At 42.7% G+C, this 16,867-nt stretch overlaps 1 protein-coding gene across 2 annotated transcripts in view; it reads right to left on the bottom strand.

Annotated features, from left to right (window-relative positions):
• The window catches only part of LOC126356006 (diuretic hormone receptor-like), a 673,424-nt gene that overhangs the window by 459,031 nt on the left and 197,526 nt on the right, over window positions 1-16,867 (bottom strand). Inside the window, exons 2-3 of one of the 2 annotated variants that reach the window (XM_050006649.1) lie at window positions 16,421-16,474; window positions 6,965-7,072 (exon numbers count right to left, since the gene is read on the bottom strand). The gene's annotated coding sequence lies outside the window, so the exon portion shown is untranslated. The remainder of the gene's footprint in view (window positions 1-6,964; window positions 7,073-16,420; window positions 16,475-16,867) is intronic. The other variant, XM_050006648.1, reaches the window with a different exon arrangement.

The raw sequence follows: 16,867 nt of genomic DNA, 5'->3' as shown, positions 1-16,867 counted from the left end.
AATGGTGTGAGGAGGGTGCAGTTGGAGTGATACAGGTCCTCTGATACGTCTAAGTACGACTTTGACTGGCGACGCGTACGCAAGCATCCTGATCACCTTCATCCATTCATGTCCATTGTGCATTCCGCAGAACTTGGGCAATTTTAGCAGGACAATGCGACACTGCGCACGTCCAGAACTGCTACACAGTGGCTCCGGGAACAGTTTCCTAAGTTGAAACACTTCTTCTGGCCACCAAACTCCCCAACATGAACATAATTGAGAATACCTGCGATGCCTTGGTACGTGCTGTTCATAAGAGATCGCCAAGCCCTCGCGCGCTTCCGGATTTAAGGACAACTCTACAGGATTCATGGGTGTCACTACCCTCGAGCACTGCTTCAGACATTAGTCGAGTCCACGACACGTATTGTTGCGGCACTTTAGCGTGCTCGCGGGGACACTGCATGATATTAGGCAGGTGTATCAGTTTCTTTGGCTCTTCAGTGTATATCGATATTTTTTGTAATATGCATCGATATATCGATATTTTATCAACTGTCCTAATTACAACACAAGCACTATTCGCTGCAGTATGAAATTCTCATGTGATTGCAATCACCAACTTTCTCCTCAGAGAGTGAAAATATTTTGTTGGCGCCCACGTACATAGGGAGAAATGGTCATCATGATAAATTAAGAGAAATGAGAGCTTGTACAGAAAGGTTTAAACGTTCGTTTCTCGGGCGAGCTATTCGAGAATGGAACGGTAGAGACGTTACTTGAAGTTGTTCGATGAACCCCGGTCAAGAAATTACAAATAGCTGAGTAAGCAAGTACATATAGACGTAGATGTAGATGTCGTCCTTCCGAATGGAACCAGTGCATGCATCCTAACAAGAGGATGTTCAATGTCATGCTGATAAGTGGGCTCACACTGCGAAGTTCTTTGTAAATTAGAACCTGGAGACGTGAAATTTAATTTCCTTCTTTTACTGCTCTTCTGGGTGCTTTAACTTTCTTTGTAAGGCTGGGTACATCACATGCATATTAACTCCTCTAGGATACGTTTCTCTGATGCAAATAAATGCAACCTCTCCCTGGCCACCCAGTCCCTCTCCCCACTCCAAAGAATGAAAGACGCGAAGCGCTCTCAGCGAGGCCGCCAGTAGGCCTCTGAGCCCGTCGTTGGGGTGTGATCCCCGGGTGGCATAAAGCGCCGCAGTACAGTCGGTGGCTGGTGCAGGGCTTCGCTGGTCGCCAGCTGGCTCCGCTGCCCGCAGCCAACTGATCCGGCTGCCCTGCCTGCCGCGGTAATTGGACACTGTTAGCCGGTAACGACGTCGCGGCGGTGCTCGCGCTCGTTACGGCCCGCCGGCTGCACCACCACACCACCACCTCACCACTCCGGCGCCGCCTCGAGGGCGACCACACTCTCTCCCACCGACCACGGCGCCCTTCTGCTTTGCGAGCTACCGGGGCCCGCAACAGTGTGAGGGAAGCCTATTGTGTCAACCTCATCAGTTCGTGCTATCACACTATCACACATCTTGGAAAAATGAGCCAACCAAAAAAAATTTCGCATTTACCAGTCTTCATGACTATTCTAGAACAGGTAGTACACAATTGGCTTCATAACCATTTGACAACGAAAGATACACTGAACAGCGCAGGGGAGTGACGTAGGACCGTTACTATTCACAATATACATAAATGACCTTGTGGATGACATCGGAAGTTCACTGAGGCTTTTGGTGGCTGATGCTGTGATATATCGCGAGGTTGTAACAATGGAAAATTGTACTGAAATCCACGACGATCTGCGGCAAATTGACGCATGGTGCAGGGAATGGCAATTGAATCTCAATGCAGACAAGTGTAATGTGCTGCGAATACATAGAAAGAAAGATCCCTTATCATTTAGCTACAATATAGCAGGTCAGCAACTGGAAGCAGTTAATTCCATAGTTTATATGTGAGTACGCATTAGGAGTGATTTAAAATGGAATGATTATACACTCCTGGAAATTGAAATGAGAACACCGTGAATTCATTGTCCCAGGAAGGGGAAACTTTATTGACACATTCCTGGGGTCAGATACATCACATGATCACACTGACAGAACCACAGGCACATAAACACAGGCAACAGAGCATGCACAATGTCGACTCTAGTACAGTGTATATCCACCTTTCGCAGAAATGCAGGCTGCTATTCTCCCATGGAGACGATCGTAGAGATGCTGGATGTAGTCCTGTGGAACGGCTTGCCATGCCATTTCCTCCTGGCGCCTCAGTTGGACCAGCGTTCGTGCTGGACATGCAGACCGCGTGAGAAGACGCTTCATCCAGTCCCAAACATGCTCAATGGGGGACAGATCCGGAGATCTTGCTGGCCAGGGTAGTTGATTTACACCTTCTAGAGCACGTTGGGTGGCACGGGATACATGCGGACGTGCATTGTCCTGTTGGAACAGCAAGTTCCCTTGCCGGTCTAGGGGTGGTAGAACGATGGGTTCGATGACGGTTTCGATGTACCGTGCACTATTCAGTGTCCCCTCGACGATCACCAGAGGTGTACAGCCAGTGTAGGAGATCGCTCCCCACACCATGATGCTGGGTGTTGGCCCTGTGTGCCTCGGTCGTATGCAGTCCTGATTGTGGCGCTCACCTGCACGGCGCCAAACACGCATACGACCATCACTGGCACCAAGGCAGAAGCGACTCTCATCGCTGAAAACGACACGTCTCCATTCGTGCCTCCATTCACGCCTGTCGCGACACCACTGGAGGCGGGTGCACGATGTTGGGGCGTGAGCGGAAGACGGCCTAACGGTGTGCGGGACCGTAGTCCAGCTTCATGGAGACGGTTGCGAATGGTCCTCGCCGATACCCCAGGAGCAACAGTGTCCCTAATTTGCTGGGAAGTGGCGGTGCGGTCCCCTACGGCACTGCGTAGGATCCTACGGCCTTGGCGTGCATCCGTGCGTCGCTGCGGTCGACGGGCACGTGCACCTTCCGCCGACCACTGGCGACAACATCGATGTACTGTGGAGACCTTACGCCCCACGTGTTGAGCAATTCGGCGGTACGTCCACCCGGCCTCCCGCATGCCCAGTATACGTCCTCGCTCAAAGTCCGTCAACTGCACATACGGTTCACGTCCACGCTGTCGCGGCATGCTACCAGTGTTAAAAACTGCGATGGAGCTCCGTATGCCACGGGAAATTGGCTGACACTGACGGCGGCGGTGCACAAATGCTGCGCAACTAGCGCCATTCGACGGCCAACACCGCGGTTCCTTGTGTGTCCGCTGTGCCGTGCGTGTGATCTTTGCTTGTACAACCCTCTCGCAGTGTCCGGAGAAAGTATGGTGTGTCTGACACACCGGTGTCAATGTGTTCTTTTTTCCATTTCCAGGAGTGTATAAAGTTGATCGTCGGTAAGGGAGATGCCACACTGAGATTCATTAGAAGAATCCTAAGGAAATGAAATCCGGAAACAAAGGGAGTAGGTTACAGCACGCTTGTTCGCCCACTGCTTGTATACTGCTCAGCAGTGTGGGATTCGAACCAGATAGGGTTGATAGAAGAGATAGAGAAGATCCAACGGAGAGCAGCGCGCTTCGTTACAAGATCATTTATTAATCGCGAACGCGTTACGGAGATGATGGATAAACTCCAGTGGAAGACTCTGCAGGAGAGACGCTCAGTAGCTCGGTACTGGCTTTTGTTAAAGTTTCGAGAACATACCTTCACCGAAGAGTCAAGCAGTATATTGCTCCCTCTTACGTATATCTCGCGAAGAGACCACGAAGATAAAATCAGAGAGATTAGAGCCCACACAGAGGCATACCGACAATCCTTCTTTCCACGAACAATACGAGACTGGAATAGAAGGGAGAACCGATAGAGGTACTCAAGGTACCCTCCGCCACACACCGTCAGCTGGCTTGCGGGGTATGGATGTAGATGTAGATGTACATGTAGAACATTACGTCCACCTAGCTAATAGCCGTTATGTCCATCTTCGGTACGGATAACAGGAGCGACGGGTCGTGATATGAAAGCAGCGACGCCTTGGTCGTCGTAGGAGAAGGTTGGCACCACATCTGCACACACGAGTCTCCTACTTCCTGTACATTCCGGGGAGGTGGACGATGAGCGCTGACGCCATATAGAATCACATCCCAGATGTGTTCGATCGGGTTAAGATCTGGAGAGGCTGGGGCCCAGCACATCAACTGGAACTTGCCACTGTGTGCCTCAAACCAATCCATTATACTCGTGGCCTTCAGAAACGGCGCATTACCTTGTTGAAAAATCACATTGCCGTCGGGATACACGTGCGTCACGAAGGGTTGTACGAGGTCTGCAACCAGTGTGTGATACTTCTTGGCCATCATGGTGCCTTGCACGAACACCACAGGACCCATGGATGCCCACGTGAATTTTCCAAAGTGCGTAACGGAGCCGCAGCCAGCTTGTCTCCGTCCCGCAGTGTAGATGTCCAGGATCAATTCCCCTAGAAGGCGACGGATTCACACCGTTCTATGGGCATGACGAAGAAAGTATCGTGATTTATAAGACCATGCAACGTTCTGCTTCTGCATCGACGTCCAGTGCCGACGGTCATGTGCACATTTCAGCAGTGGTTGCCGACTTCGTTGTGTTAACATCAGTATATCCACGGGCCCTCGGTTGCGGGGCCCATCGTTAAGAGTTTTCGGTGCACTGCTTGTTCAGACACACTTGTACTCTGCCTAGTATTAAATTCTCATGTTGGTTCCGCAATAGTTTACTGCCTGTCCTATTTTACTAGTCCGCCCAGCCTACGACGTCCTACATGTGTAATGAGGGACAACACGTATAATGAGGGGTCGCCGCCCAGTCACACGACGTGTGGACGTGGTTTCCTCACGGTTTCGCACAGCTGAACTCCCGATAAGTCGTGCAGTCACCGTAATGCTCCTGCCAGCCCCCGAATCATCACAATCTGCTCTCGGTCAGACTACGATAGATCTCTCGCTCAGATAGATTTCGCGCCTCTCAGGTTCTACACATGGACAGCACACCCACTGATACTATACGAATCGTGCTTGTGGCTGCCTACCAGTCACACGGGTTTTTATCGACAGTAGATCGGTGATCACAATGCTCTGCCTTGTTACTCTACATTATCACAGTAACAATTCGGATTTCTACAGTGTTCTAATGTTAAGAAGACTACTTACACTTACAGGCAGAATTTTTATTTGATTAGATTATAAATTAAAAGATACTGGTATATTTGAGACCTGTCAAAAACCATGGTGAATCACAACACACCCCTAAATAAATTAAAATATTGCGGAGTATCAGAAAACGTTAGAAAATGTTTAGAGACCTTCATCTCTGTAAGGAAAAAAAGAACCACGTATTAAGTTATCAGTCAACATCAAAATCGGAACTAATTATATCCCGTGTCCCACAGTGTTCCATCATAGTTTCCTTACTTTTTCTTCTGCATAGCAACGACCATCCATCTGTAATGCTACCATGTGCCGTGCTTGTTTTACTTGGAGATTAAACAAACACTATACTAAATAACGAATGACGTTTAGTCTCAGACAGATCAGTTAATGATTTTTTCATGGACGTTAATGAATGGCTACTAGCCAGTCGTTTTTCAAAAGACTTTGAAAACACTAGATGCAGTTTGGAGCTTGTAACAGGTTTCCCGGTAGTATGTGCCTAAAACATAACAACAGACACATATAAGGAGTTCATTGTGTTATATTTTTGGAATTATTAATTGATAATTAATTCAACTGCAATGCCCCTAGCGAAGTCTCTATTTGCACTATGGATGTTGTCAGACATAGGAGACAGAACAACTAGCCCACTATGCTTACTTTTATTCAACAATCTGGTACTGAACTATTTATTGGGGCAACTTATCAAGCTAAGCTAAAGTTCTCCTGGCCCCAAAAGGTGTAATCATAATTATTTGTGGCGTGAAATCTAAAGTACCCTGCAGGGTCCTTGGGGTACTAACTACTTCTTCCCAATATCTTTACTCCGAAATGAAATTTGTCATTAAAAACATATCTCTTTTTCAATCATACAGCTCAGTTCATGTAATCAGAATAAAATTGACAAAAATATGAAGTCACTTACTTCTATCCAGAAAGGTGTCCTTGTTCAGGAAAACATATTTTCAATGACTTGCTAGCAGACATGAATCCTCTAACTGCTAATGAAATTCAGTTTAAGAGAAGTGTAATTCTTAGTAGAACCAACTGACATTTATATGTTACTAGCAATTTGAAATATTTCGAGTTTTAATGCCACCTGGCTTCTGTAGAAATTCAGTGCAGTAATGTGTTCTTTGTCAATAAAAATTGCACAATAGATTTTCAGTTTGGTAGTGCCAGGCTACAACAGCCTCAGAAATTAAATATGTACCTCAGTCTGTTGAACATCTACGTCTACTGTGACCTTTTTTTTCTCATGATTACCATTTCACTTGAGATTTGTTAACATGTTTCTCTTTGTAAATATTTATTGTGCATTCCTGTTTCTCTGACGTCTTCTACATCCAGAATGATATCGTCTCTATAGATCTATAGGAATGAAAATAAAATTTAATCTAACATAATCTAATCCATTAATCTTATCTGACCTAATCTCGCTCTGTTAGACTCAGAGAATGGCAGCCGTGCCCATATTAATGTCTTGCTCCCCTACAACCACAAGGAATTCGATATAGGTCCACCTTCTGCGGCACTGCACGAAAAGTAAGCTTACGGAATGTCTCCCGGGTTTGTTCACTACACTGATATGTAGCTATGAAGCAAAATTCAGTGCATGTGTAATGTTTCCGATAGCGATAAATATTCAAATCGAGAAGCAGTGTGACGTTTCCATAAAAAAATCTCACGTCTCTATCCTATCAGTTTTTAGGCAAAGTTTTTATTAGAAGTTACAGCACAGGATCAAATTACCTTCACCGTAGGCAAGTCTCGTACAGGACGACTTGTTGATGTCAGTGTAGTGGTCGGCAGCAGGACTGGCGTAGCGGATGTTTTGCCTGCCTCCGAACAGCTAACGACCTGAGTATAATCATATGTAAAGACGTTCACAATTTAGGTTCTCAAAAGTTGGTCAAAATTGCACTGTTCATAATAAACGCCACAGTAACGGAGAAATTCGTAATATATACATTTAGTGATAGTGACATGATTATAATCATATTTTAAACAGTTCACAATTTAGAAATCCAAAATTCGAGCAAAGCCTCCATGCAAATAGAATGTTGCCACAGTGATATATATGGTCAATTAATAATACATATAATTTAGTAGGAATTAATGAATATCGTTATTGTAAACTCGATCATACACGACAGATTACGAACATGCACTAAGTGTAGTTCAGTGTTACAGCTATATTAATGTTAATGCATCGAAGCGGTGACCTCCGGAGATATCGGCCGTTGAATGCAGTGTAGCCGAAATGGGACCCCAACAGATAGAGAAAGTGTTCATTGAATTGTTCAACTTCAGACTGTTAGGTCTGTAATAAAGGTTCGAATAACCGCAGGTGAAAAAATATTCAAGTAATTTTGGTGACGTAATGGTGCCGACTCCTCTTATAATTGTTCATCCAAGCTATAGACGCAAGGCTGAAAAAGAGTGTGATGTGGCATCCAATAAAGAGGGACGTAATACGGGGTAGTCACAATGAAACTTTCTCTACTTGATCGAGTGTAGACGAGTAGCTACTTACCGTATAGTACCTAACTTTATGGGAGTGACGTTCAGACTGTGTTGCAGGATCTGCCTTGTTAGTAGTCTTAGTATTATGACTTGCCACTAGGCGCGGTACTGGCACGCCAACACTGGGTTGAAACGCAAGCATAAGTGTGTACTACAGTTGTAGACAGTCAGCATGCTTGCGGACAAGGTGAGCAGGGCTTTACTCGCAGAGCTGTTTTATCAAAGCAACAGTAACGCTGCTGCTGCTCTTATGGAGTATCGATGCATTAAAGGAATGCGGAGAGGTCGTCTTTCATCGCCGGGGTTCAAGAACATGATTCGGAAATTTGAATTATCTGTCCTCTTGGGCCGGTCGGGGTGGCCGAGCAGTTCTAGGCGCTACAGTCTGGAACCGCGCGACCGCTACGGACGCAGGTTCGAATCCTGCCTCGGGCAAGGATGTGTGTGATGTCCCTAGGTTAGTTAGGTTTAAGAGTTGTAAGTTCTAGGGGACCAATGACCTAAAATGTTAAGCCCCATGGTGCACAGAGACATTTGAACCATTTATCCTCTTGGTTTTGCTCCTGGAAGTGGCCGACGACCAGTTGCACCACACACTGTTCAAGAAGTTACTGTTGAAATGGTTGAGAATGACGTACACGATGTGCGATGTTCAGACAGTGCACGCGCTGTGTCATGACAGTTTAACATTCCGTGGTCCTCCGTTACTGAAGTGCTGCGAACAAATATGAAACGGTATCCCTAGTGCTGTCCCAGGCTGCCGTGGATGCAGATGGCCTTCACACTGAGCAACTTTTGTACCCCGGCACGTAAACATGGCACGCAGTTAACTAACGTTGACCTATTATGTGTAAATTAAAATATGTTTCTTCCAGTCCTTTATTTCTGTTCGGGGTGTTCTTATAAACGATTCCACAAAGTTTCGTTGTCCTACGATCATTCGTTTCTTATAGGGCCACATCAAGTACTGAAAGTTTTATTACCCAACGTGCTTGTCGGTAGCGTTACTGTAACTTGTGGAATACCCCAGAAGTGTTTCCGGTAGCGAGAAGTCACCAAATGAAAAAGAACCCTTTCGAAAAGGTTACTGACTGTAGCGAACGCACGAAACCTTCTTCTACTTATTGTTTTTCATTTTGTCTCATTTTGTGTGTTCTTTATTTGTAATACAATTTAGAGAAGTGCCCGCGGAGTATTTCGAGGCGGCATGTCTGAATCAAATCTCAATTTAGAGAAACGAAGGCTCGTCTTTTATAGACCATCACGTTGATTCGTAGCCACTGTAAGAGAAACGAAGTTTACCCCGTAATATCAATTACAAGAGCGATGGAAATGTTAACATCGTCCAGTATAGCTCTCGAAACAAATTATATCTTCTGACGATAAAATACAGTTCTCGCAACTAATGATTCGATAGTGCTTTAAAAATCCTTCCGGACACTGACGTTCCAACAGCGATTTAGGAAAGAGTCGAAAATTTTGGGGAGCTGCCACACGCTTAAAAATAACACCTTTTTGAATAGCGGAACAAGGATTATTTTAAGTATATATACTTATCGTAACTGAGGCAATAGAAACAAAAACGAATTATGGCGAAAGATGACATTCCCCATTATCGTCATAGTGTGCTTATGAAATTCCTCTTCATGTGTCACAAATACTTTTCAAATGAATTATTTTAATATGATTTCTTGATTGGCTATTCCTGAATTCTTTTCACCTTCATGCATTTATTGGTTTACACTTCTTTTCTTTTGACAGCTGTGGAAGACAAAGTTGTTAATAGTCTATCTTTGCACAAAACCAGGAAGATTTCCAGTCGCTGATTGCAATAAAGATGAACACCTTAGTGTCTGTAAAGACTTTCGGTTTCAGTGCAATAAAATAAGTTTTTTGGACGTTATTTACAGTATGGCATCTTGCTATACGTGACTTGGAAGTTGACATACTTTTTTTCTAATTTGCATACCAGAATGAGCCTTTTTGCTGGAAACTGATGGTGTCAGTTACTAAACGTTTTACTTCTGAGGTTAAAGGCCATTCTCACACAAATTTTTCTTCAAGTAGCTTCTGTCCCTACCTATTTTGAGTTCTGTAATGGATGCGACATGTCACTGCATGCATATACCGATAATGTTCTCCAGTATCCTCTGATGTGGCGGTATTACTACACCACCTTACAAGTGTTTCATAGTGCATAAGGAAGAGGCTTACTGTGAAAAGAGGTGAAACGTTCCTACAAGAGTAAGTCAACATTTAGTACCACCTCCTTCTTCATATACAAAACTTCTGATTGCTTCGGTAAAAAGCGAGAAAGTCAAGCGTGAAAGAGAAAACAATGAAACTCTGAGTGCTAAAGGATTTAATCCTTGTCTTAAGCTATAAGCTGAAGAGAGGTGGCATTGCAAAGTTCCTGAACACCAGCATTTGAGCTAGTTATGTTTCCTTCTGTTCGTTACTTGCACGAGATACAACAGGACTTCACCTGTAGTTATGTCGGGAAATCATGAAACAAAGTAGGAACGGCTATTTATACTTCAATCATCCGTAAGCGAGTCCAGCTTCTTGAATCGTGCGACATCCTTACTGTACTACCTTTCTGTAGGTCTTCAGTCTTCGGGCAAGTATGGTAGTCCCACAACGACTTTCTCTCTATGGCCCACCTCATTCTCTCACTGGACCTCTCGCTCGCCCCCTATGAATTTAATTACTCTCCCCTACGGTTTCTTCCCTGTGTCCTAATACGTACCCCATCATCCTGTCTTTTATTCTAATATGTGTTTGCGACATGTTCCTTTCTTGTCAGTTGTACAGAGAACATCCTTATTTATCTTACTAGTCCACCAAATTTGACCACCATTAATTAACAACATGTCTGAAATGTTTCTATTCTCTTCTTTTGCAGTTTTCTTATCGCCTGTTAATTACTTCCATACAATGTTGTGTTCCAAAGGAATGGAAATTCCATTTTAACAGATGTTCATTAAGTCGCTTTCTTGTCTTTCTGTCTCCATGGTACAGAGTTTCCAGTTGATTTTGAACTAACTTCCCTATGAACTAGACACTTGAAATTTTTAACCTAGTTCAGAGATGGATGACAATGCAATATTGACTATCTTTCCTGTCTGTCTGATCCTCCTATCACCCATGCTGGTGAGGAGGGGACAGAAAGGGTTGCTAATGCCTGACATCTCAACTGTACTCCAGGTCTGGCATGTTGTGTGAGTTGTATCACAATGCATTCCACATTGGAAGCATGGGGCTTGATGACGGCCGCTAGCATCTGTGAACACTAGTATCGCCTCTGCAGGGTTAGCCACATGGTACTTCGAGGCCACTCCCACCTTTACAGCCAATTAGTGCTTGGAGCTACACTATAAAGCTAGCCTCGCTGCAGCTCTGGGCTCAGTTGTGAATGTACTGCTCTCTCATCTCATTCTCGTAACACACTATTGGTTTGGTCTCAGTGTTCCCTGCACCTTAGGTTTTCGGTTTTACATTACCCATACGAACTTTGTTTTTCTGCCATGACATCAGCTCTGTCCATTTTCCTCTCATTGCTGTCCTCTTGCTCACACTCAGCTAACCACTGTGTTTTCCCTTGGCCAGCTGGTCAGTCTCTGCTGGTTCTTTGAGTTGTTCATGATCTTGTCAGTTTCTGGTCACAATAGTTTTCAACAAGTAAAAAAAACTTATAAAATCATACTAAATTAAATTTGCTTCTTTTTTATATTAGAATTTAGGAAATTAGCAATAGAAATGATTGATATATTTTTTCTGAGTCAGGTATGATCAGGTCAAAAGACATTGAAACATACCTGAAATGTAACACATGTTTCTAGATAATCTTTAAAACCCTTAGAGAAAATCTGAACACAAAAAAAAGAAATAAATTAAAATCCATTTTTAATATAACACGTTTTAAAGTTAGACTGAAAAGTATAAAATAATTTCTCCCAGGCTCAACTAGATTCCTGACTCCAAACAGTTAGTTCTCAAAATTTGTGATCGAGAATTTTAGTAGCTCCGAAAATACTAGTAAGATTTAAAAGGAAAAGACTGGGGTACATGCAACACACATGAGATTCGTGAATAGTTCATCTCCTAACTGTTACCTAGTGCAAGCGCCCCACATTCCTTGTTGTAAATCTTGTAATTATTTTCATACATATTAAAAATACATAACCATAAATTTTTAGAATTATCTGTATGCAGTCGATAATCAATGTGGGCCTATGAGAGATTATTTTATAATTTTAATCAGATTTTAAAACTTGTTAAATTAAATACATATTTCTATGTAAATAAAGATACAAATTATGGTAAATTTTTGATACTGGTACACTTATTTTGACCAGGAATGCCTTGGCTGACTGCACTAATCACATTTTTAATCCTTCTTGCTTTGTCCATCATGTGTTAGTGTGCTTCAAAGTAGTAGAAATATTTTACTCTCTATATTTCGTGATCCTAAATTTCGTGTTAAGTGTACCGCTAATATCATTTGTGTTCCTCCTCGTTATTTAGTCTTTCTGCAATTTACTCTCTATCCATACCATGTGCTCATCAGGTAGCTGATTCCATTTGCCTTCACTGGCGACTGCTACAACATCGGCGAATGTTATCATTGATATTTTTCCACTCTGACTTTTAATTCCGATCCTGAACCTAACTTTTATTTCCGCTACTGCTTCTGTTGTGGACAGATTGAACAGTAGGGGAAAAACTGTTTACCCGTGTCTCACTCCTTGTAATCGGAGTAATTTGGTCTTTGTTTTTCATTCTTATTCCTCTTGGCTCTTTTAATTTTCTAACGGTTCTTTAAGTTCTCAAATCCGTTATTTTTCGTAAGCCTTGCTGGATTATACAATATAACGTGAGAGCTGCAAAGTGATCGTCATGTGACATATCTTTATTTGGCTTAGATAGACCAGCAATCAGTCGTAGAATTAAGTTGCTTTAATATGACATTTATAGTCACTACGCAGATCAGATTTCGACCTGTGTTAGGTCATTATTAATGCAGTATGGAATTGTAACAGTTGTTCATGCAAAAGTGAATGCTTACACAGTTCAACCATTACTTTCATTCTTTATTCTATCTTTATTTTCTGTTTCATTATATTGAAAATTATTTTTGCCACGTGCTTGGATGCATGAAATGTTAAGCTTCCTCAATAGTGTACTCCATGTTTTCTAAGGCTGTTTTTTTTACGTTTGAGATAGGACAAGTTACTCTCTCACCTATTTTTCGTATACAGAAAATTATTAAAGATTTCATTACAACCTGAAACACCTTGAACGAGACTCTAGAGAGTTAAGGGCCTGAGCAGACGTTGATGGAGCCTGGTGGGGTGCTAAAAGCATAACGTATTTTTATGGTTCTTAGCTCATAGAAATGCATGTTGGGAATTGAAAGCAGTTGGTGGCGAGCCCATCCCTCAGCAAATCTTTCCAGACAGGCCCACAGCTGTACACGGCAGACAGAGCAGCCCCTCATCAAGACAGGTATCCAGCAGAAGAATGACGCAATACCTGCAATGGCACCAGTGGGAACCTGGGTTGGTGACAATGGTCTGAAGGAATGCGTCTACACAGTGGAGTTGTAAACTCAACATAGTGTGCAGAGCCACACGTAATAAAAATTCTCAAGTTTTTGTGTTCGCCAATACTGCAAATAGGTCTGTAAACCATTTCCATCGGGTGCCTCAGTTGTATAAGAAACTCCAACGTCTGGGATACGTTTACAGGTAGAATCTTTATTACACCTCATAGCCAGGACTAACAAGCTCCATGACACAGGCGATTTAGACAGAAATCTTTAAGATTGTATCTTTTCGTTTGTTGCCATGGGAAGCGACATGACCTCGGAGAAAATCATCTCCTACCTCTCCAAAAACAGAAAAAAGCCAGTAATCGGTGGTTTCTTTTTTTTTCCAGAGACACAGGTACCTTAACTCTTGCCATGGTTCAACATGAGTTTGTGCTGTCGCGTGGGAGGGGAGATTTAGCGCCTCTAGAGCCCTGTGATTGGCTCAAGATGGGGTGAGGCTGGTGTCGTTTGTGCACTTTTCAGGAAAGCGGATTTTTTTTCAGGATAGGTGCGAAGCAGTCGAGTGCGGGACTTTGGTCTGGAAGCACTTCTGGTCGAAGTTCTGGCATTTATGGTTGGTACTTGGGACCTGTCCTAAGACTTCACTTGCGAGTAGTTTAGACTTTCGAATCTGTGGTGAAGTTCTTACTGTACAGGCAGTGTGACTTCAAATGTCGCGGACTACTCGTTTGACAAGGGCACACTTATTCGTTTTTAGTTTACCAGTCTTGACATTTGGTATCCTTGTGCATTCTGTCATGTAAGTGAGCCAAATTGGTCGTTGGTACGACCAGCGAACGGGTATTGGGTTGGTTTGATTTGGGGGAGGAGACGAAACTGTGAGGTCATCGGTCTCATCAGATTAGGGAAGGTTGGGGAAAGAGGTCGGCCGTGCCCTACCAAAGGAACCATCCCGGCATTTGCCAGAGCGATTTAGGGAACTCACGGAAGACCTAAATCAGGATGGCCGGATGCGGGAGTGAATCGTCGTCCTCCCGAATGCGAGTCCAGTGTGCTAACCAGTGGTTAGCACACACTACGTCACCTCGCTCGGTGCCAACTGGAGTGTCCCACAAGGAAATCTACCATGATTTCAGGGGTCTTGTAGAGAATAAATTGCGATCCGTCTGCCTGAACGCTAGACCGTGAGATTTTTGCATTTCTTTCATGGCCGTAATCGATTCACAGGTGTCGCCTTCAAGTCTCACTTCTGCAGCACACATCTCACGAGGTGCAAGTTACATCATCGTACGAAGCAAACAGGGTAACGTCCTGCCGCTCTGGCACTGTCAGGTTGTACAGATCTCAACTTCCACTTGCTCTCAGCTGCACCTACGTAGGGAAACTACAGTATTTGATAAATCAAAGTCTGCTCAGGGTCAGATCAATTCTGACTGCGTTATACACATTTTTAGGGCCAGAATATTTAACTCTCTTCTGCCACCGAGGATCCTTGTCCATTGTAGTGTAAAACCACCTGTTAGCTCTTTACAGTATTCAATCAATAAATTGTTTAGCATAATTTATGTCTGTTTTTTTTTTAAATAAATGTTGTTAGAGCACTAAAATTATTCCAACACAATCAGTCACATAAACAGTCCCCAATAGGGTTACCGTTCAGTTTCACTCTACTTTTTGAGGTATTTGCAGTCTGCTAATGCTCTTGAAATGCCGGAATATCACTTCTGCCGTCTTCTTAAAGTTTCTGTAGACAGTTATTCAAGAAATTAATAATTTTATACGCTATAATGAAAATCCATAGTGTGCCATGCAAATTAGAGTGTATATACCAAATTACGTGTTTTAAGACACAGTACTAGAAAGTAAATATTACAAGAGAGAAAAAGTTTTCAAGGTTCGATTTGAGAGTTGGGTTTTTTCATTGTAAATGATTTTAGGCCCAGAAAGCAATGATAGTAAGTACTAAATTTCATTCATGGCATGGGGCAGGTGACTGAATATTGTGAGTGTCTCGTTCTTTGATTACAACGAAGATATACCTGACATTTTAAACAGTAAAATGACCATTTCGTGCATATGATCCATCCGAAGATTCGCAACGTACTTTTACTATTTTCACAACAGGTACACAATCACAATTATTGAAGCATTTGCTAAAGTAAATAAGTCAGTATATATCAGGACAGCTGGCTCTTTAGCATGAACGTACTTATATTTTTCAGGGGAAACAATTAGAAATTTTTTTTAACATTCCCTATATTTTATGATTAGTCACGAATGTTTTCCTGTATTGTAGAATATACTCAAACGTTCTAGAATACTACTTGGACATAACACATATCGTATTGAATACACTCTTGCAAGACAGTCGTCAACGATGAGCTATGCAACATCGTAAAATAGAGGGACAACTGATCGAAACATCTATCCGCCTACAGAAAGAAACTACCTAAATACCGAACAAGTGCAAGAAGAAATGAAGTAGTACCACAATTGTATCTGGGGAATAAAACGTATTTAAATTTATAGATATACTGTAGAACTAAGAGGAAGGCGTAAACTTCACAGTAGTATTTCTAATTTTATTGAATATTCCTAAAATACCTTCGCAGAAAAACTTGTAAAAAACATCATAGGAATGGAAATCTTAACCGGAAAGAACAAGTATTCATACCACTCATTTCACTTAATTTCCCACCAAGTTTTAAAAGCTTCCTATTTCTGATAATATTAGTGTACATTATGAGTATGAACAAAGCACAAGGGAAAACCTTCCAGTTTTGCAAAGTGAATCGGAAAGATTCCTGTTTATCACAAGTCAAACTGCATATGCGTCTCTGTACTTGAAAAACTAACACTAAATCTAATGTGTAGGAATATACGCCAAATAAGGTAGATGCTACACAGTTCAGCAAACAAATTGAAAATAAGCGAAATGGGTCGTCCTTTTCATCTAGTCATTTTGAAACAGTGCTTATAAATTTACGTAGTAAAACTTCAGATACAAATTCCACACGAGTAATTTTCTCGTCACATGTCACAGTCTCTTGGTACTTTTAAATGTACGTAAACTCCTAAATGGTTTTAAGTGTCTCATATGTGATCTCTACTGTGGTGCATTTACATACCTTAGTAACTCGAACAGTCACACCGAACAGCCCATGGAACAGTGGTTGTGGAGGCTGGAAGAAAGAAAGACTACATTCAATTATGTCACACAAATAGTAAGACACAGGTTAATTTTCTCACCAAAATACGAAACTTACACCGTGGTGATCTACACACACACACACACACACACACACACACACACACACACACGCACAGAGAGAGAGAGAGAGAGAGAGAGAGAGAGAGAGAGAGAGAGAGAGACCAATAGCTATGAATATGCGTCATTAGTACTTTTGAAATCACGCATTTATCACTTCAGTGAAACAGGTAGTAAATAACAACATAAGCAGTGACATATCACTGGTAGTGTCCAAAATGAGGAGAAAGTAGTAAGGTCTTTAAAAACCATGAGCCAATCTCAAACCAAATAGGGTAGTTCAGCGCATACCGGCTCGTTTGTGAGG

The sequence above is a fragment of the Schistocerca gregaria genome, chromosome 3 (genome assembly GCF_023897955.1).
Source record: "Schistocerca gregaria isolate iqSchGreg1 chromosome 3, iqSchGreg1.2, whole genome shotgun sequence".
Taxonomy (NCBI): Eukaryota; Metazoa; Arthropoda; class Insecta; order Orthoptera; family Acrididae; genus Schistocerca; species Schistocerca gregaria.
This window is presented reverse-complemented; position numbering and strand designations above follow the sequence as displayed.